At 45.8% G+C, this 22,423-nt stretch overlaps 1 long non-coding RNA gene across 1 annotated transcript; it reads right to left on the bottom strand.

Annotated features, from left to right (window-relative positions):
- Nucleotides 1–345: 345 nt before the first annotated feature.
- Nucleotides 346–2,037, bottom strand: LOC121484801. Its single transcript, XR_005986114.1, has 3 exons — nucleotides 1,780–2,037; nucleotides 1,372–1,480; nucleotides 346–543 (listed from the first exon to the last, which is right to left on the bottom strand). It is a non-coding gene; the product is annotated as an uncharacterized LOC121484801 (long non-coding RNA).
- Between the last annotated feature and the right edge of the window lie 20,386 nt (nucleotides 2,038–22,423).

Genomic DNA, 22,423 nt, shown 5'->3' with positions numbered 1-22,423 from the left:
GTGAGTCAAGGCCAAGTTTTAATGCGGTATTGGCAAATACTGAAGAATAAGTGTTTTTTCATCTTCGAGGTCTGATTTGAATCTATAAAAGCCGTGAAAGCCAGATCACCCAATTCTTCTGTTTCACGTTGCTAACTACAACATGGAAGATCATTTACAAGCATTTGTGAAAACATATGTTGAGATAGAAAAGGTTTTACTCACCATGGGTGCTCAGTGAATGCTAACTGCAGTAGGAAATATTTCATTATATTAGCTTATTCAGCACAAGGAACATATCTTTTTTTTTTTTAAAGATTTTATTTATTTGTTCATGAGAGAGAGAGAGAGAGGCAGAGACACAGGCAGAGGGAGAAGCAGGCTCCACGCAGGGAGCCCAACGTGGGACTCCATCCCAGGACTCCAGGATCACGTCCTGGGCCAAAGGCAGGCACCAAACCGCTGAGCCACCCAGGGATCCCCCACAAGGAACATATCTTATTCACTGACACAACCAGGATCCTGCTTGATGCCGAGACACAATATAGCCACAAGAAAAATCTTCTGAAAAAAAAAAAAAAAGAAAAAATATTCTGGATGAATAAATAAATGTATGATATAGTAAATAAAGAGATCATGAGGCTAAATGTGATAGTGGGAAGAGCCAAAAGCAAAATCGTAATCTGGCATTGGGAATACAGTTGGTGAGGTTGGGGTGTCCTGGCTTCTCTGAACCACAAGTTGTTGTGGAAAACTGTGCATGTATGTAGAAGACGGTTGGCGTTTTTCTCAACATGAATGAGCTAGAGTGGTTTTCTTTTTTTTATGTCTAAGAGACCTTAGATTTACTTTTTTGTGAACTATCTCATCATATTCTTTGCCCAGTTTTAAGCATATTGTTGTTTTTTTCTTATTGATTTATAGGAGTTCTTTTTATATGTGAAAAAATTATATGAAGAGCGATTATTTTTAGCATTTTATTTGTGTTTTATTTATGGCTTTCAGAAAAATATCAGAGAGTTTTATGTTTCTGACATCAGACATAGAAAAACCATCCCCCTCACACCCCACCCCACCCCCAAAAAAAAACCATCCCAAAGCTGGGATTAATCTTTAAAAATACTTCTCCAGGGCAGCCCGGGTGGCTCAGCAGTTTAGCGCCGCCTTCGGCCCAGGGTGTGATCCTGGAGACCCGGGATCGAGTCCCACATCGGGCTCCCTGCATGGAGCCTGCTTCTCCCTCTGCCCGTGTCTCTGCCTCACTCTCTCTCTCTCTCTCTCTCTCTCTCTCTCTCTGTCTGTCTCTCATGAATAAATAAATAAAATCTTTAAAATAAAAATAAAAATACTTCTCCATGCTAGCTTATGTATTTCATGGATTCCATTGCTTACGTTTAGACGTCTGCATCGTTGCGAACGGATCCTGACTTGAGATGACGGCTCTCTGTGTCTTATCCTTCTCTGCAGCACCACTTTCGAAGCTCAGTTACTCAGTGGGTATCTGTTGAACGGATGCACAAATTAACACACGATTGTGCCAATACATCCTCTCCTGAAACCATTATTTTCTGATCCCTGTGCTGCCCTAGCGCATCTCGGGGGCCTCCGTCCTGCACACTCCAACAAGGCGGCCTGCATCATCACAGCGTGCAAGCCAGGACTTGAACGAGGCTGCTATAAGGCAGGAGTCACAACCTTTTGTGCCCTAATCATGGAAGTGACGTCCCTTCGCATTTGCCATATTCTGGGGGCTAGAAGCAAGACGCAAAGTCAGGCCCACACTCCAAAGAAGGGACTCACACGGGGGCATGCCTCCCGTTTCCCTTGTTTCTCCCAGGAAAACTCCCTCAGAGCATTTCCTCGGAGAGCAATGCGCGTGGACATTTCTCCGAGAAGGGGACTGTCTGCAGTCTCTCCTCAGGCGTGAAGGCCACTGGGCTCTGATCGCTCCGTCTACACCACTGCTGTCTCCAGGATGGTTACGTCACCGGCCTTGCCGAGTTCTTTTTCATAATGTGAGGTGGTAACTAAAGTATGCCTGGCTCCAGAGTATAGAAGACGTCCTCGTCCTCGTCTGGCTCTGGAAACCACTGAAGACGTGAACCCCAAAGTCCTGGAAAAATCTAGAGTTAGAGAACCCAAACGGGTCTGTTTGTCCTGGTGTGTGGTGTTTGGTTCTGGTTTACAGGATGCAAATTTAAAATGCAGTGTTGTGAAGGCAAAAGGGAAGATCAGGGGTATGAAGGCACCCTTTGTGGGGAAAACAACTTCTGTTCTCACATGATCTATAAGTGGGTGAATGTGGGTGCGGAGAGGGGAGGCAGGGAGGCCAGGCAGAGAGACCCACGTGGCCCCAGCTTCCATTCATCTGTCTTAAAATGGTTTCCTTCCGACATAACTCAGTCCAGAAATCCACTTCTGCTCCTCCTGCCCTCTGGATGCTCCAAACAATCAACTGTACTGGGCAAGACGTCTCAGATTCCAACGCTGAGGAGTGTAGATGGCTTCCGATCTGAGGATCCCGGTTCAGAACTGCCAGAGGAGAGGCTGGAGCTTAAACGAAAGAAAGCCCTTGGCTCGGAGGAAATGATTCTTCCTGCCACAGGAAGAGCCAATATATCCTGAGGAAGCCACATGCTTCGCAGAGTCTGAGCTCAGCTTGGTCCAGGGCGGAGAGAACGCGAATTTGCAATATTTAGGGAATAATGAAACTTTACCTGAATCCAACTGAGGCTCCAGGGAAGAAGATTTATAGGGGTGATGAAGAGAGTCCGTGTTCCAAGACAGGCCTGGCAAACACAGGTACAGACACACAGGGAAGAAGCCACCTGGCCAGCGCGGGGCTGAATATTCCCTTCGCTTGGACACAGGCTCGCGTGCTTGGCCAAGAACCCTGGTGTGTGTGGTAAGTGTGGCCACATGTTTTAGGCCGAGAGTGATTGAGGATTCGGGTAAAGAAATGACACGCAGGCCGCCAGACGGAGGTGGCATGTTAGCTACTACTACTGCCGTGTAACAAATCACCCCAAGGTTCGTGGCTTGGAACAACACACATCTGTCATCCTGTTTCTGTGGGTCAGGAGTCCCCCCGCAGCTTGGCTGGGTGCTCTGCTCTGGGTCGGTCCTGAGGCTGCAATGGAGATGCCACCCTGGGCTGATGTCTCATCTCCTGGCTCAACCAAGAAGGAGCCACGTTCTAGTACATTCCTTTCTCGTGGGCTATTGAGAGCTTCAGTTCTTTGCTGCCTTCGGGTCCTTCTCTCCAACGTGGCAGCAGCGTCATCAAAGTGCATAAGCCAAGAAGGCAATTGAGAGAGTGTGCTAGTGAGACAGGGGTCACAACAGCTGTGCTCTCGTCATGGGATGACATCCCATCACCTTTGCCCTGTTCTATTCATTAGAAGCGAGTCACAAGGTCAGGTCCACCTTTGAGGAAGGAAATTACACCAACAACAGGGTGGTGGGTGGGTGGGGGGGTGGCATTGTAGGCCCTCTTAGAAGTTGGCCTCCCACAGGTGAGGGAAAATCTGCAGGAAAATACTTATTCTTGAGACCTATGTAAGGAGACAACATTTTAAATGAATTAAATGGCAAAGAAGAAAAGTTATAAAAGTATAAAAGTAGTTCCTGGTAGTTTATAAGCATTGAACTTTTTTTTTTTTAAGCATTGAACTTAATTTCTAATGCGACAGCCCTGTAAAAATAGTAGATAATGAAAAATAGGTAACTTGCCTGTAATTAATTGAATCCAGAGGTTCCTCACCACCACCTCACATCTGGTCAGATTCAGAGGACTGTCCCCAGGGGAGAGTCTCAGAGTGTTCCAGACTGTGGCCCCATAACAACAAGCCAGAGTTTAGTGGCTTAAACCATTCGTATTGCCTACAGGTCTGCGACCTGGCCAGGGCTCAGTGGGGCAGCTCGTGTCTGCTGCCCTCAGCCTCAGCCAGGGCAGCCTGAAGACAGGGAGCTGGAATCTTCTCCAGGCTCTCTCGCTCATGTGTCTGCAATTGCTGCTGCCTCCCAGTGGGGCGCTGCGGCCAGGACACCCACAGGCGGCCCTGCTCCGTGGCTGCTAGGGCTTCCTCCCAGCACGGTGCCTGGGCTCCAGGGGTGAGTGTCCTCACAGAACTCAGGCAGGATGTTCCACCTGTTAGGACTTAGCCTCGAAAGACATCCCGACCAGTCCTCCCCACCAGTCCTCCCCACCAGTCGTGGGGATGGAGGAGCGTCTCCATCGCAGGTCGTAGGAGCGGCACATAAGATGGGATTCATCTTTGGAAAACACAATCTGCCACAGAGACCCAACTAGCCCCACTGTATCCTTGAGCCTTCAGGAGGGTCAGTGACAACGGACCTCAGTCGGGGAACAGAAGTGTCTAGAGAGGAGAAATAAGACCGCAAGTGTAATGATGGATAAATATGAGATACAATCGGGGCGCCTGGGGGGTGCGGTCAGTTGAGCATCCAGCTCCTGGTTTCAGCTCAGGTCTGACCTCAGGGTCATGGGATCCAGGCCCCCACTGGGCTCCAAGCTGTGTGGTGTCTGCTTGGGTTTCTCTCTCCTTCTGCCCTTCCCTTCCCCTCTCCTCCTCCTCTCTCTCTCTTTCTCTCTCTCAAAATCTTAAAAAAAAAAAAAAAGAAAGAAAGAAAAAAGAAAAGCAAACCAAAGCAAAGCAAAGCAAAGCAAAGCAAAGCAAAGCAATCCTTCCTCCCTCTCCTGCCATTGACTGGGAGGCTGGGAATAGGTCCATCAAAGACCTCGGCCAGGGCCACTGCGCCAAGCCTGTGGGCCTGAGAGTCTCACTTGGCCTCTTATCGCAAAACCTATAAAACTCCCTGTACTACTTTCCTATTGCCGCATAACAAATCACCGCATATTTAACAGCTTGAACAACACCCATTTATTACTTCACAGTTTTGTAGGTCAGGAGTCCAGGCAGGTTCACACGCAGTTTATTGCGACGCCGAAATGAAGACGTCAGTGGCCAGGCTCTGGGGAAGAATCTGGAAATGGTCTAGAAATAGCATCTATTGGAGGAGGGAGGCTCCCAACAACCGCCCCCTCTTCTCCGCGGGGCGCTGCTAGGGAGGTTTTGGGCACCAGGGGGCGCAAGAACCACAGGCCCGGTTCCTGGGGCCGCAGGGGGGCCGCAGGGGGGCTGCCGGGGGGCCAGGCACCCGCATCGGCAGCATCGCCTGGGAAGTCGTTAGGAAGGTGGAACCTCGGGCCCCCAAACCAGACCTGCTGCATCAAAACCTGCATTTGGTCCAGCCCCCCGGGAATTCGTGCGCGCAGCATGGTTTGCAGGGCGCTGCCTCCGTGGCCCTCACTCCTGGCCGCGGGTTAGACCCACCCCGGGGTGCGGGGGGTGCGGTGGGTGGGGGGGTGACAGCTCCTGATGCAAGAGCTCCCTTCCTCCCAGGGATTCTGATTTTGAGGCCCCCGCGTGCAGCGTGCCGAAGGCTCCCCGGATTGTCACGCGCACCCAAGGGTGATACTGGTCTCTGGGCGAGTCTAGCTCCTTCCCGACCACCCAGGACCTTGCAGGGGAGCAGCGCTGGGCGGCCCGGGGTGCAGCCGCAGGCCGGGGCGCAGAGCCCCTTCTCAGGGCTGCCGGGGGCGGGGGGCGACCGGCCCTCCGCGACCCCGGGTCATAGTGACGTGCGGGCCAACGTGCAGCACCGAGGAAGCGTCCCGTGTTCAAGGGGCTTCGGAGACCAGCACCCCGGACCCTGGTCCCCGGCCCCACGCTCGGTGGTAGCACCTGACGGTGATGCTGCCTCCTGGTTGTCGCCTTGAAAGCAGGAAATGTGTTGAGTCCCCCCTGCAGAGTGTCTGCACCCCCACCCCGCCCCCCCCGCCCTGCTGATGGTGGGACCCCCGCCCCCGCCGATGGAGAGAGGGGGAGCTCAAGAAGAAGGTACCTGGAGGACAGAGCAGCTCCGCCAGGGTCTGGAGGGACTTTTCCCCCAAATATCCTTTTCTTTGGGGTGGGAGGAGGGACAGAGGGGAGAGGGAGAGAGAGAGAGAGAGGAGAGAGAGGGAGAGAGGAATCTTAAGCAGGCTCCCTGCCCAGCACAGGGCTGGCGGTGGGGCTGGTCCCCCACCCTGAGGTCATGACCTGAGCTGAGATCAAGGATGGGTTGCCCAACCGACTGAGCCACCCAGGTGCCCCTAGGAGGAACTGTAAAAAAAAAAAAAAAAAAAAAAAAAAAAAAAAAAAAAAGCCTTTCTCCCTCTTCCCCAATTATATGGCCCTCTGCAATCCCAATGCACCTTTAGGTACATCTGGGCATTTTCACGGCACCTATAACCCACCCTCTTAGCGGAGACCGGGTTAACCACACAGATGTGGGCAACGGGGCGGCAGGCAGGTGCACGGATGCCCTGAAGTTGGCAGGATGAGTCAGGCCGAATGAGGACGAGAAGTCACTTTGTGAAATGTCCCCATTTGCTCAGGGCTGTTTCCAGGATGTGGCAATCTCCGACTCCCGGCTGTTCTCCCCTCACTGTTCAGTAGCATTTCTGGGGGACTTGAGCCCACTCTTTCCTTCTCCCTTCTCCTTCCTCAAATGGAGGGTTTGCTTCTTTCGTGCCAGAATTCTCAGTTGATCTCCTCTTTTTATTTATTTTTTTTTTTTAATTTTTTATTTTTTTAGTTGATCTCCTCTTAAACGTCCACCGGCTTCTAGGATTTCTCATGTTCAGCTAGAAGGTTCGCCAGGGGGGTCTCAGTACACGCCAGCAGGAACGATAACCATGTAGCTTTTCTGAATGCAGGAAACCGAGCTCCTGTTGTGTCTCCAGCCCTTTCACAAAATATTCGTGGAATAATGAATCGCGAACCAAGTGGACGGATTTGCTAAGTTAAATCGGGGTGGGGGGAACAGAGAGAAAAGCAGTCCGGCAGCCGGGGTGCAAGTGCTGGGGGGGAATCATGGGCAAACTCTGCCCCAGAGCCGAGAGAGGGGGCATGTGTAGACACACCGTCAGCACCACCGAGGAGAGCCGGTTCATCTTCTCAAAGAACGGCCACTGCTCTGTGTCCTACTTCCTTTTCCTGTTCCTCCCTATGGTGCAAAAAGTGGAAGTTAAAGTTTGGGTGTATTTCCTGCCCTCATGAAATGCTGTAAAGTTCTTTTTCTGAAAAAAAAAAAAAAGGTTTTCTGTATTTATTTGAGAGAGAGAGAGAAAGAGGGTGAGCAATGAGCAGAGGCCAGGGGAGAGGGAGAGAGCATCTGAAGCCGACTCCTCACTGAGCACCGAGCCCCAGGTGGGGCTCGATCTCATGACCCTGAGATCATGACATGAGCTGAAACCAAGAGTCTGATGATGCTCAACTGATGGAGCCACCCAGGTGCTCAATGCTGGAAAGTTCTTTGAAGAGTTCAGAGAACGCCCAGATGTCTCCTCCTCCAGTAGGGCCTTCCAGCATTCTTCTCTCAGGTGCCCTACTCCTCTTGGGTAGAAATCCTTCCCCTTCCTGGGTCCCCAAACAACTCTCCTCTCCCAGGTGTTTGAGGAGGGATGTGGAACAATGTGCTCTGCCTTCATCCCATGTTTCTGCTCTGAGGCTCCCCCCAAGGTCCCTCTTACGCCACCGCACATGCACACACACACACACACACACACACACACACACACACACCAGCTACACTTTTCCTTCTCCCATTGCTTCCCTCCCACCATCTCCCACTTTCTTCCTTGAGACCTGCCTCTCCAGGGCCTGTAGTGCCTGCCCAGGGTGGTGCTGTGACCCCAGGGCATGGCTCCTGCTCAGCCCCCCTCTGCCCCTGGCACCGAGAATCAGTGTCCGGCATCCCTGGTGCTGTAGGCCTTCTGTTTGCTCTTGGCCCCTACTTAGGGCCTCATGAGGGGCGAGCAGTGGCAGGCGAGGACGCTGGCATCAGGGATACTCAGGACAGGCAACAGGCAGGCCGAGGGAAGGGGGGTGTAGCTGGTGGGAGCGCTTTGGGAAGGGCATCCCAGTGAAAGGACAGGAAAGCTTTGCTTCTCCACTCACAGATCCCGGGCAGGAAGCTTCCATGAGCGTGTGGATGAAAAGACAGAGGATTGTGACCGGAGAAGTTTAAAAATGCATTAAAATGTTTATGCACATTGCTAGTAGTTCCGTCACATGGATTCTTAGAATTAAAATTATTGGGCCCAACAAGTGCCAGCCTTTTAAATTGTTATGTTGACCAAAGTTATGCACACACATAGTAGAAAAGGTAAAATAATTCCGCATGCGGTTGTCTCCTCCACCTCATGCCTTCCCATCCTTGATTCCTCTCTCCAGAATCAATCACTCTCTTTTGGTGGACCCTTCTGTTTTTCAATCTTCAGGTTTATAGATAGTAAGTTTGTACACAGTCTTGATTTTTTTTTTTTTTACAGTCTTGATTTTTTTAGTTGTATGTTTTACCCATTGGCTTTTTACTGGATGATGATAAATTAGCTCTTATACACACATTTACATATTACACACATCCTTTTCCACACACCTGTTTCCTTCCCTTCCATCCAACTCAGAAGGTGGTTATTGGATGATTTTTATGAAATCAACATTCAGTGCTTCTATGATTATGATTAGGAAAATGTTGGTCAGAGCCAAGCTACGTAGTGTGCTGTGATTTACATTTTGTCCTCATGCGAGCTTTTTGTTTTTCTTTACAACTGGGGTTGACATTTGCCTCCCCACCTCCCCACCCCCGGCCTTTTGAATCATTTAACCTCCACCATCTCTGTTCTGCTCCCATCTGGACTGGCTGCTCTTTAACAGGCTGCAGAATTCTTTCACCGTCTTCCTTGGTTGATTCCCTGCCATTTTCTCCCTCCTGCTTTACTCCTTTTTTTTGGTGGAAATATCTTCTAGAAGCTTCTGGAGACAGAGTGCTGGGAAGGCAATTTTTTGAGACACTGTATGTCTGAAAATGTTTAATCACATTTCCTGTTGATTATTTGGTGTCCTTCCAAATCATTTAAATATAGGGTTTTTTTTTTTTCCTTTCTGGAAACTTTTAGAACTGATGTTCTGAAATAACATGATTGTATTTTAATAATTGTGCTCCACACTCTGTAGGCCCCTTCCAGTGTTCAGTTGTAGGATTTTTCTTGTAATATTTATTTTTTTTCTTGTAATATTTCTTTAATAACTTCTTCACTACTGTGTTTTCTATTTTTCTCTCTCTCTCTCTCTTTTTGAATTCCTGGATTTATCCTCTAATTTTCTTATCTTTTCTCCTACTACCATTATGTCTTGTGTTCTACTTTCTACGAATTTTCCTTTTGGTTTAACACTTCCAGTGTATATACCATTTATTCATCAATGGAAGTGCTCTATTTCCATATTGCTGTGAGTTTTTAATCATGAATCAATGTAGAATTTTTGAATACTTTTTTCTTTTGCGTCTTTTGATCTCTTAACATGTCGAATTACGTTTATTGACTTTCTTTGTTAACCTTCCTTGCATTCATAGCATAAACCCAACTGCAGGATTTAGTCTGCTAATATTTTGTTTGGGATTTTTTGCATCTATGCTTATGAATATAATTTTCCTTTCTCATGATGAGATTGCATATTTTAGTATCAAGGTAATGCTAGCCTTATAAAATGAGTTGGGAGATCTCTCTTCACTTTTCTTTCTGGAAAACAGTTTAAGATTGTAATTACTTTTTCCTAGTATGTTTGGCAGAACTTGCTGTTAAAAACCATTTTGTCTGTGTTTTTGTGTGTGTGGTCTGATGGGGGAGTGCAGGGAGCAGAAATTTTTAACAAGTAATTAAATGTATTTCATTACTTGTTATATAATTGTTTATATTCTATATTTCTTTTATTATTTTTTTATTTTGATTTTTTAAAGATTTATTTATTTATTCATGAGAGACAGAGAGAGAGGCATAGGCAGAGGGAGAAGCAGGCTCCCCATGGGGAGGCTCTGTGTGGGACTGGATCCCAGGACCCCAGGATCACGCCCTGAGCCGAAGGCAGACACTCAACCACTGAGCCACCCAGGCATCCCTATATTTCTTTCTTTCTTTCTTTCTTTCTTTCTTTCTTTCTTTCTTTCTTTCTTTCTTCTTTCTTTCTTCTTCTTTCTTTCTTTCAGATTTGTTCATTTATTTGAAAGAGAGAGAGTGAAGGTGACGGGCAGAGGGAGAGAGATAGAGAATCTCAGGCAGACTTGGTGCTGAGCATGGAGCCCAATGTGGGGCCGGATCACATGACCCTGAGATCACGACCTGAGCTGAAACCAAGAGTTGGATGCCTAACCAACTGAGCCAGCCAGGCACCTCTATATTTTGTATTTCTCATTAAATCCATTTTGGTAAATTATAGTTTTTTTTCCTGGGAATTAGTCCATTGCATTTAAGTTTTCAAATATATCAACAAAAAGTTGATCATAATATACCCTGTTGTTTTAATACTTGTAGCATCTGTATCTTTGTCCTTTGTTTGTGCCTTCTCTCTTTGTTTTTTCCCTAATCCATCTTTCCAAAGTTTTCAAGAACCAACTTGTGACTTCCAATCTTCTCTATTGTATCCTGGTTTTCTATTTTAATTTTCTGTTCTTACCTTTATTAGTTCCTTCCTCATATATTCTTAGGATTTATTCTCCTATCTCTTTTCCATCTTTTAATTTGGTTGCTTACTTTGTTAAATAGCACTTAAGGCTATAATTTTCATTTTCTTCTTCTTTTTTTTATTTTAGGATTTTCTTTACTTATTCATAAGAGACACAGAGAGAGGCAGAGACACAGACAGAGAGAGAAGCAGACTCCCTGCAGGGAGCCTGACGCAGGACTCGATCCCAGGATCCCAGGATCATGACCTGAGCGGAAGGCAGACTCAACCACTGAGCCACCCAGGTGCCCCATCATTTTCTTTCTAGTTTTTATACATGGTATTTTCACTTTTGTTAGTTCTGTATATTTTCTAATTTTTAATTATGGTTTCTTCTTTGACTCATGAATTATTGAGAATGTGTTTAATTTCCAAACACATGAGTTTTTCTAGCAATATTTTAGTTATTAACTTATGACAGTTTTATTATGACCAGAGAATGTATTTGTTTGCCATTAAAACACTTAACAATGGGCAGCCCTGGTGACCTAGGGGGTTAGTGCTGCCTTCAGCCCAGGGTGTGATTCTGGAGTCCCAGGATCGGGTCCCACGTCGGGCTCCCTGCATGGAGCCTGCTTCTCCCTCTGCCTGTGTCTCTGCCTCTCTCTCTCTCTCTCTGTGTCTCTCATGAATAAATAAATAAAATCTTTTTTTTTAAATTTTATTTATTTATGATAGTCACAGAGAGAGAGAGAGGCAGAGACACAGGCAGAGGGAGAAGTAGGCTCCATGCACCAGGAGCCCGATGTGGGATTCGATCCCGGGTCTCCAGGATCGCGTCCTGGGCCAAAGGCAGGCGCTAAACCACTGCGCCACCCAGGGATTCCAATAAATAAAATCTTAAAAAAAAAAAAAACATTTAACAATGCATTGACACTTTTTTATGGCCTAGACTGTGATGAAATTTTGTAAATATTCCACGTGTGCTTAAAAGAATGTACTTTCTTAAAAAAAAAAGGAATGTACATTCTTGTCCAATCACTAGGTTGTACACCTGAAGCTAATGTGGCATGTATCAAAATACTTCAGTTTTTAAAAATGTACATTCTTGGGGCCCTGGATGGCTCAGTTGGTTAAGTGTCTGCCTTTAGCTCAGGTCATGAATCCAGGGTGCTGGGATTGAGCCCCACGTTGGGCTCCCTGCTCAGTGGGAAGCCTGCTTCTCTCTCTCCTCCCTGTTCCTGCTCTTTCTCTCTCTCTCTGTCTCGCTCTCAAATAAATAAATAAATAAATAAAAACTTTTAAAAAGTGTACATTCTTTCCTTACTGGATACAGTTTGTATAATAGTGCACCCAAGCTTAGAACTGGTATATTTTCCTGGTAAGTTGGAACTTTGATATTGTTAGGTTGTGGCTGTCTTTACCTTAAAAATATTTTTTTTGTCCTAACATCTTTGTTGTCTGTCTGATGTATTATAGCTACACTACCTTTCCTTCAGTTAGTATTTTCCTGATAAGTCTTTTTTCTTTTTCCTTTCAATCTTTCTTTATCCTTATTTGTCAGTTATTTCTCTTGTAAAGAGCATGTAGCAACATGTTTCTCTTTGTCTAGTTTGGCAATGTTTGTGCTTTACCTGGAGAAGTTCATCTTTTTACTTATTTTATAATACTTGATGTGCTTTTGATGCTTCAGCCAAATATTGTGTACACTTTCTCTTTATTCCACTTTCCCTCCTTCCACATTTTGTGCCTTATTTTGGACTGAAGGTTTTTCTTTTCCATTTTCTTCCCTCTACTGATTTAGATGGTGGATATTCTCTTTCTCTTACTTTAGGTGCATGTTTCATGTCTCAAAATTTCTTATCAGTATCTTTAGTCCCCTTGAACAACACGAGAACACTTTAATTCCAATCATCCGTCCTGACTTTTAGGCTGCTATCACCATGGATTTTAGTTCTAGCCTGCTATTGTAAACTGAAAAACAAAAATTTCTTGTTTCATACTATTATTGTCCGCTTAGATTTGCCCACACATTTCTCACTTTTATTCCTCATTATTCTGTCTTATGGTTCATATTTTCCTTTTGTTATTACTTCTTTCTGATTAGCTGAATTCTTTAGAACTTCCTTTAGTGAAGATCTGTTCATAGAAAAATATTTTAATTTTTATTTATTTGAAAGTGTGCTTCCTTCATCTGCATCCTTGCAAGATGGCTGGGAATGCAGTTCTGGGTTGACAATGATTTTTTTCTTGGCATGTGGACGGCATTCCTCTCCCGTCTTCTTGTTCCCATTTTACTATCGGGTAGTCAGCAGTAAATCGCATTTTGGTTCCATCTAGGTAATCTGTCTTTTGTTTCCAGCTGCTCTGAAGATCATCCCATTGCCTTTGGTGTTCTCTGGTTTCCAGGTGTGCATTTTATTATTATTTTTTTATTTTTTTATCTTTGAAAAATATTTTCTATTTTATTTTTATCTTATTTTTTCTTATCTTTTCCATTTTATTTATCTTATTTTAAAAATTTGCTTAATTGGGGATCCCTGGGTGGCTCAGCGGTTTCGCGCCTGCCTTTGGCCCAGGGCGCGATCCTGGAGTCCCGGGATCGAGTCCCGTGTCAGGCTCCCGGCATGGAGCCTGCTTCTCCCTCTGCCTGTGTCTCAGCCTCTCTCTATATATGTCTATCATAAATAAATAAAAATAAATCTTTTTTTAAAATTTGCTTAATTTTTTCTCTGGATTAGTTGGGCTTTCTAGCCCAGCAGTTTTTTTTTTTTTTTTAAGATTTATTTATTTATTTGAGGGGGTGAGGGAGCACATGAATAGGAGGGACAGAGGGAAAGGGAGAGAGAAAGAATCCTCAAGCAGACTCCCTGCTGAGTGCAGAGCCTGTAGTGTGACTCCACCCCAGGACCCTGAGATCACAACCTGAGCTGAAATTGAGAGTCAGCCACTTAACCAACTGAGCTCCTCAGATGTCCCCCCAGCAGCGTTTTCAGCTGAGTATTCTTCATCTGGAATTATTTTATTGCTCTATTTCTCCTTTTTTCTTTCGATATCTTTATCTTTGCTCAGCTCCTGTGCATATCCTCTCTTCAACCGTTTAATGAAAGATTTCAAACATACAGAAGAGTTGAAAGAACTGTGAAGTGAACACCTGTTTACCCGCTGCTGGGATCCTTCTGTCAACATTTCATTGCACCTGCTCCATCTTATGTTTTGTGCATTAGAAGTACATCATAGGCATCGGGCCTGCTCCTCTATATACATCAGCCATGCCCCCCCTTCCAGTTGCCTCTGACCAGGAGTGAGGCGAGCCCTTCAGTGCCAACTGACAAAAAGATCTGTGGGCTGAGGGGAGGCTTTCGTTTCTGCCTAGTGGGAAATCTCCATGGGCTCCAGCAAATTCCTAATTCAGAGGGCTTGTGTGCCTGTGTGAGAGGTTTAACCGGCCTTCGCCCCACAGGCCAGTGGCAGCAGGAAGGCCCTTAGAGCGCAACTTGCAATCTCTTCTGCAGGTGGCTCCTGGTCCCCTACCTCCACGCCAGGCAGTTCCAGGAAAGTTCCAACTGTCAGGCTGTATATCCCACTCTTCATATTCCAAACAAGTGACTGGCACCATTTGCCCAACAGGATGAGCCTCTTGTGCCTTCCGGGCTCAGCTTGAGGTCACAACCATGGGCACTCTTTCTTGGCTTCTAAGACCCATTTGAGTTTCACTGTATCGGCAGCCCTGCCTCCCAGGCCAAGGTCGGGCCTTTCAGATGTCCCCTAGTTATGCCAAAAGTGGAGAGTGCATTAATGTTTCTAAATTTGCCTTGCTGGTTTGGCACTATTCCTGAAAGAAAGAGTTCGGCAGTAATTTTATTTGCAAAAATTTTTAACATAAAAATGTTAATACCATAGGGACTGGGGGAAGGCGGAGGGGGGGCAGGAGGCAACTTTTGAGGGTGATGGATATGGTATGTTGGTTAGTCTGATTGTGCGGATGGTTTCACGGATATATATGTATGTCAATAGCAAATATCAGACTGTATGCTTTGAATGTGTGCGGTTTCTCTGATTTAAATGTGTGCAGTTTCTCATACATCAATTATGCCTCAATAGAGCTGTTAAAATAGATTTAATGTGGATAATATATTACAACCTGTCATTAAAATTTTATTCTTTTAACTACTTATCAAAGTACAACGTACATACAGTAACATACACAAATCTTGAATTATAGCATAATTAATTTTTCATACGTATATTATCACCGTGCATATTAAAATATAGAATACTTCCCATACCTCAGAGGGTCCCTTGTGCCCTCCCAGTTAGGACCCCCTGGAGGTAAGCTCTATTCTGACCTCTAGCACCATGGATCGGTTTAGCCTGTTCTTGAACTTTGCATTAATAGAAATGCAGCCATGTTGACGCTGGTAAATAGTTTGTTCATTTTTCATTGCCACATAGTATTCCATTTTATAATAGATCACAGTTTATTTAATTATTGTATTGTTGATGAACATTTGGGTTGTTTCATGTCTGGGGTTACTATGAATAAGGCCACTGTTTTCTTGTACATTTCTTTTTGTAGGTATCCCTGCCTCCCATCTTTTCTATTACCATCTATTTACCATATTTTCTTTTTTTTTAAAGCTTTATTTATTTATTCATGAGAGACAGAGAGAGAGGCGCAGAGACACAGGCAGAGGGAGAAGCAGGCTCCATGCAGGGAGCCCAACATGGGACTCGATCCCGGGTCTCCAGGATCAGACCGTGGGCTGAAGGAGGTGCCAAACCACTGAGCCACCCGGGCTGCCCTATTTACCATATTTTCTCTTGAGTGACACAAATGGTGGCCCCCAAAAGATATGTCCACGGCTTAACCCTCAGAATCTGTGAATATGACATTGTTTGGGAAAAGGTCTTTGCAGATATAATTAAGTTAAAGATTTTGAGATGAGATCATCTTGGATTATATGGACGGGCCCTAAATCCAATGACAAATGTCCTTATGAGAGACACACAGCAGGGAGAAGGCCATTTGAAGACTGAGGCAGAGGTTGGGAGTTATCAGCTATCAGCCAAGGAACACCGGGGCCCCCACAAGCTAGGGGAGGCAGGGACGGATTCTGCTCTTAGAGCTTCCAGAGGGAGCACAGCCCTGCCAACACCTTAACCTTGGGCCTCTGAACTCCAGAATTCTGAGATAATGAACTTCTGTGGCTGTAAGCTCCCAAATTCATGGGACTTTTTATGGCAGCTCCAGGAAATTCAAGATCATACAGGTGTCATTTAAAATATAGCTTTATTGAGATCCATTTATATTTGTTTGAAATGTGCACAACGCTCCAACTGAAATGTTTAAAAGTGTTTTGAGTGCGGACTTTCCAGAGTCAGACCTTTTCTCCTATTTCTGAGAATAGGTAGTGTTTTGCTCAACATACAAAACAGCTGATAAAGAAGATGCAGTATATCAGCCTCCAAAAAGAATGAAATCTTGCCACTTGCAATGATGTGGTTGGAACTAGAGGGTATTATGCTAAGCAAAATAAGTCAATCGGAGAAAGACAATTATATGGTTTTACTCACATGTGGAATTTAAGAAACAAAGCATAGGATCACAGGGAAGGGAAGAAAAAATAAAATAAGATGAAATCAGAGGGAGAGACAAACCATAAGAGACTGTTAATCATAGGAGACAAACTGAGGGTGGCTGGAGGGGAGGGAGTGGGGGATGCGGTAACTGGGTGACGGGCATTAAGGAGGCACGTGATGTGATGAGCACTGGGTGTTACATGCAACCGATGATTCATTAAACTCTACCTCTGAAACTAATAATACGCCATATGTGAATTAAATTTAAATAAAAGAAAATATTTTTTAAAAAGAGCTGAGAGTGTCCCTAATGGGCTTGTCTGGTGGACCTGTGAGCCTCATCGGTGGCAGTGGGGCCACTCTGAGAGCCCTGTCCCACCAGAGGTGCGTGTCCATTCCTCTAGCGGCCTGTGCCTCTACTTGTATGGCCCGCTTGTCACCTCCTGCCCCTCCTTTCCTCAGGCTTGCAGGGGCAAGACCAGTCGTTTCCTATTAAATTAGCCACACTTAACCTTTAAAAAATATTTTTAAATAAAACCAAAATGGGTGCATAATCCCAATACATAAAACAGAAAACAAAAACAAAAACCAAAACCCAACCAAAGCTGCTATGTTTGAAAGTCTCTCCGCCTCACAAGCCTGACTGTGGAGTAAAATGAAATCCTTCCAGTTCCTTCCTTGGCCTCTGTAAGCATGCGTTGCCTCCTCGTTTTAAGAATTTGCCTAATAAGAGATGTGGAAAAACACTGTGAGCTAACCCCAAACCAACACAGGGACGTGACTAGCTTTCTAGAATTCTTACATTACCTCTTGCCCCATTTCCCCAGCCCTTGCTTCTCGGCATCTTGGTAGTGTGGTTGTTGAAATCATGACCCACAGATGCTCATTCGAACACCACCCCCTCCCCCCCAGAATATAATAATAATAATAATAATAATAATAATAATAATAATAACAGAAACATTGATTCACTGCGTGCTTGAGCCCCAGCTCCTTATATTATCTTATCAGAATCTGTCAAAATGCCTCGAGGTGGGCGATCACACTTTCCACACTTCACAGAGGAAGGCTGTAAACTCAGACTACGGGGATTGTGTCTCATTGGCAGCTTTATCCCTGTTTTCCAGAAGAGCAGCCAACGGTGGGTGTGTCAGTGGCTGGGGGGACGGCCTAGAACTTCATTGCAGTTGATCAGAAGACTCTCCATCATTGCTGCTGAAGTGAAGCCTCCAATCTGGAAGTTTCCTTGAAGGGTGCCCTGTCTGGAGGAAACACAGATGGACGTTCCACGGGGCGCTGCAGGTCCCTCCAGAAGCAGCTATTGGTCCTACAGAAAACGTACGTGGTCCCAACAACTCTTTGCAGAAATGAACCCAAATGGTCAAAAAAATGTGATTTTTTTTTTTAAGGTTTTGAGAAACAGCAAGCCACCCTGTCTGTTTTGGGCACCTCCTTTTGGTGTTTAGGGTGGGAATAAAATATATAAAATTAGAAGACAAAAGAGAAAAATAGGTGCGGGGAAGGAAGAAACCCTTGGGGGTGTCTGGTTGACAACATGCCAAAAGCCCACCTTCATCCCTCCTGCTCTGTTCTTGTCAAAGTGCCGATTTTTGGACAACTCAAGGGACACCGAGCTTTCTCCCCAGAGAGCCCCAGGTTTAAGGGCAGGGGATGGTCTTGGGCTGGGTGTCTTTGGTGTGACAGGGGCAGGAATGACACTTCTCCCCAAGACTCTGGAAAGACAAAACAGAAGTTCCTGAGAAACGGAGGCCGTGACAAGGACTGGCAGGTCAAGGCAGAGGGAAGCCGGAGGGAACTAACTTGCCCCATGGCAGCTGGGTACCCCCTGGTGCACCCAGGTGGTACCATTTCTGTTTCGTAGAAATGGAGCTTGGTCTCATCCAAAGGGAGAACTCTCGGGATGCAAACAAGGACTCGAAGGGGAGGACTGCAGAACATTCGGGACTTTCCAGGGTGGAGAGTGTGGGAGGGAATTCGCTAAAATCAGACACGCTGGGGAAGAAACCTTACGTATGCAGAGATGTGGGAGAGATTCAGTAAGGAGGCAAAATTTACCCAGACCCACGTGGGCACACTCTGAGAAGAAATCAGAAGTCACAGTTAGTTGGGAAACTCGAAGTATCTGGGGAATGCAAATATCACATTATTGCTTATTATTTCTCAGAAATACATAAGCCCACACTCTTCTTGAGCAGCCACGTAGGAGTCGAAAGTGGAACAGTCAGCATGGATGCTATCTGTACACCAAATATTCATGGGGAAAAATGCTGCAGAAACATCACACAATTTAGACTCCTCAACCCACTATCATATCCCAGCTGGAAGGAGACTTCAGAGGCCAGGCGCACGACCCTGCTGCTCCCCTGAATGAGGCAAAGGCAGAAATGATGGACAAGAGGCAGGTGGTTTTCAACCACAGGGCTTTTAGGACGGAGAAACCTGGAGGGGGCCTCATGTGGGGTGCTCTTCAGTGGCCTGGCTCTGTTTGAGATTTCATTTCCACACATCAGCCCTTCCCAGGTTTCCAAGGACCTTAGGTGCTTTTTTTAAAAACAAAACAAAACAAAACAAAACATTTTATTTATTTATTTATGAGAGACACACAGAGAGAGGCAGAGACATAGCCAGAGGGAGAAGCAGGCTCCCTGCAGGGAACCTGATGAGGGACTTGATCCCTGGACTCCCGGATCATGACCCGAGCCGAAGACAGATGCTCAACTGCTGAGCCACCCAGGCCTCCCCGAAATAGAACTCTTAATGTGTTTCACCAAAACATTTCCTTATTTCAATCCTCTACTCCCCCTTCAGGGTTAAACCACAGGCTGAGCCTCACGCTGGGCCCAACTCCTAAGTATGAACTGACAATCAAGGATCATGCAGTGGAGGAAAGCATCTAACGCAACAGCCAAGCAAGAGCAAGGTGGGAGGACTTTCCATTCCAGATATCAAGACTAATTATAAAACTACACATATAATTAGGATAATTAGGTATATATAATTACGGTAGTGTAGGTTTTGCACAGGGATAGACCAATAGATCAAGGAAGCTCTGAAACACCCAGGGATGGATGGATGGATGGATGGATAGATGGATGGATGAGTGGATGGATGGACAGATGAGTGGTTGGATGGATAGATGAGTGGATGGATGGACAGAGGAGTGGATGGATGGATGGATGGATGGATGAGTGGATGGATGAGTGGATGGATGGACAGATGAGTGGATGGATGGATGGATGGATGGATGGATGAGTGGATGGATGGACAGATGAGTGGATGGATGGATGGATGGATGGATGGATGCTTGATATTTGACAGAGAGGAATGCAAGGAGAAATGGAAAAGAATGTTCATAGCAGTACTATTTTTAATAGCCCAAACTGGGAAGCCCTCAAATGTCTGTCAACATAATTGATAAATAGTGGTATTTATCCACAATTTATTTCATCAGTACTGTATCAATACTATATGATATTAAAAATGAACAAATTCCAGCTATACGCAATAAGGCGAATGATTCGTAAACAAAATACTAAACGAGAAAAGCCAAGTACAAAAGAATGCAAAGTGTGTTATTCTACTTGTATGAAGTTCAGAAACAGTTAAAACTAAATTTGGGTTTTGGGGAATATGTGCTTAAGTGGTACAACTAAAGAAAAGCAGAGGAAGGGATTTTTCAGAGAGGTCAGGGTGTATTGTTTTTGTGGAGAGAAGGGGTTTAATTGGGAAGGCATTTGTGACTTCTGAGGATGCTGGCACCATGCTTTTTCTTGGGCTGGGTGGTGGGTCCGTGGGTCCGTGGGTTCTTCCTTTATAACTATATGTTAAGCCATATATTTATATTTTATTTACTTTTTTTTTATTTTTGAGAGAGCGCGAGCGCACACTCGTGCACACAGGTGCATGTGTGCGCAAGGTGGGGAGGGGCAGAGGGAGAAGGAGAGAGAGAATCTCAAGCAGGCTCCATGCCCAGCATGGAACCCAACATCGGGCTCCATCCCACGACCCTGAGGTCATGACCTGAGCTGAAATCAAGAGTCGTATGCTTACCCAGCTGAGCCACCCAGGTGCCCCTTAAGCCACACATATATTTTATGCCTTTTCCTTTGTGTTATCTGTCACAAAAAGATCATTTATAAATGTGAAATTCCAAAGGAAAACATCTAGCAAAAGATACGAAAGTGGGAGGGAGGGAGAATTGGAGGAAGGAGTCCATAGGTAAAAAAAAATTCAGAAAGAAAAAAAAATTCAGTTATCAGACTGTGCTAGAGATGCGACGTACAACGTGATGATCATAGTAAACTCGCTGTGTGATGGACAGGAAGGTTGTTAAGAGAGTAAGTCCTAAGAGTTCTCACCACAAGGAGAAAATTATTTTCCTTTTTTTTTTTTTAAAGATTTTATTTATTTCAGAGAGAGAGAGAGAGAGAGAGAGAGAGAGAAAACACGAGCAAGGGAAGGGGGAGGAGGAGGGAGAAACAGACTCCCCATTGAGCATGAAGCATGGAACCCAATGCAGGGCTCGATGAAGGGCTGATCCCAGGACCCTGAAATCCCGACCTGAGCTGAAGTGGACACTCAACCGATGGAACCACCCGGGCGCCCCTCTTTTCTTTTTAATGTCTCTCCACGGGCAGGAGGACATTAGTGGAGTCTATTGTGTTATTCATTTCACAATATATGTCAAACCATCATGCCGTACATCTTAAGTTACACAGTGACAAATGTCAATTATTTCTCAATAAAACTGGGAAAAAAGATAGGAAAGAAATTTACAAGGAAAATCATTTCTCAAAAGTACCTAAACACAGGTGGTGATGCGTACACACAACAGCACTGAGTATACTTGACGCTGCTGAACTGTGTCCCTAGAAATGGCTGAGATGGTACCTTTTATGTATATTTTGCCACAATTAAGAAAAATTCCTAAACCCCCAGAGAGTGACGTGAACCCCTACCCAAATACTTGGAGAATTTTGGAAAAATCAGTATTCAAAGATACCAGTTGTTGGGTATAACGTAACAAGCAAATTCCTTTTGTTGATTTTTTTTTCTCCTTGGGGCTTGACAAGCTGACTGTGGTCGAAGAGGAACAAAGGAGGAGGCCTTGCTCCTCAGACATCAAGACTTAACCGTAACCCTAAAGTGATGAAGGCGACGTCTTATAGACCCAGGGCTGGACAGAAGGTCACAGAACTGACCTGAGTGCTCGGAGATGAACATGCACAGGGAGGCATGGGGGGCCAGGCAATCAGGGGGACGCTGGCTAGCCCGAGAGTTACCCCAGAAATGCACCCGGGGACCTTTCAGGGCAGCTTTACTCATCAGAGCAGAAAACCAGAAACAACCTGCTGTCCATGGGCAGGAAGTTGGATAAACCAATTGTGCTGTATTCCCACAACGGAAGGGAGGGTAGTCGCAGGATTAGATGAAGTGTCACCACCCCTGTGGCTGAGCCTGAGAAATCATGTTGGGCGAGAAAAGCAAGTCACAGATGACACATGGTATGGTTCGTGTAAAGCTCGAAAGCAGTAGAACTAAAAATATATTGTTGAGGGGTTGCATGCCCCTGTGATGTTTACAAGCTGTTAACAATGCGAGGGAATGATAACTGTCAAGTGAGAGGTGATGGAGAGTTCTGGAAGGGAAGTGGGGTGGCGTGGGCAGGGCACAGGGCAGTCACAGGGGTACTCACCAGTGATGCACCCAAATTGGGTGGGGGGCTGTGGGGTTCACCTTATTGTCATGCTTTATAAGTCTATGACACAGACACTTTTTAGTATGTGTCAATCATTATATGATAAAATGGGAAAGTAAGAGAAAAGTGCCCAGACCTAAGCCATGGGGTTTCCAGTTCCCACAGACCCAGTAGGGGAGAGAGTTGCGCACAGAAAGCTGAGCTGGTGCTGCCAGTGGGGTAGGGAGAGAGCCAGAAACTGAGGCATCTCAGAGGCAGAGAGAACCTCCCAGAAGGAAGACGGGTCTCCTAGGTTGTGGCTTCTAGGAGCAGGGAAGGACGAGGAGGACTAGAAAGCGTCCCAGGTTTGGTCACTTGGGGGTGACCCTGGGCTTGGAGGAGCAGTTCTGGGGGAATGGTGGGGACGGACAGAAGCTGCATCGTGGCTGGAGGCTGAGCAACAGGACAGATGGGCCAGTAGAGACCTAGGGTGGTCAAGAGGGGACAGGCAAGAGGGCTGACTTCAGCCTCCCGTGCGGCGTGGGCGCCCCCACCCCCACTCCATCTCTTCTCCCAGGAACAGCTGGTCAGAGGG

The sequence above is a fragment of the Vulpes lagopus genome, chromosome 2 (assembly GCF_018345385.1).
Source record: "Vulpes lagopus strain Blue_001 chromosome 2, ASM1834538v1, whole genome shotgun sequence".
NCBI classification, from domain to species: Eukaryota; Metazoa; Chordata; class Mammalia; order Carnivora; family Canidae; genus Vulpes; species Vulpes lagopus.
This window is presented reverse-complemented; position numbering and strand designations above follow the sequence as displayed.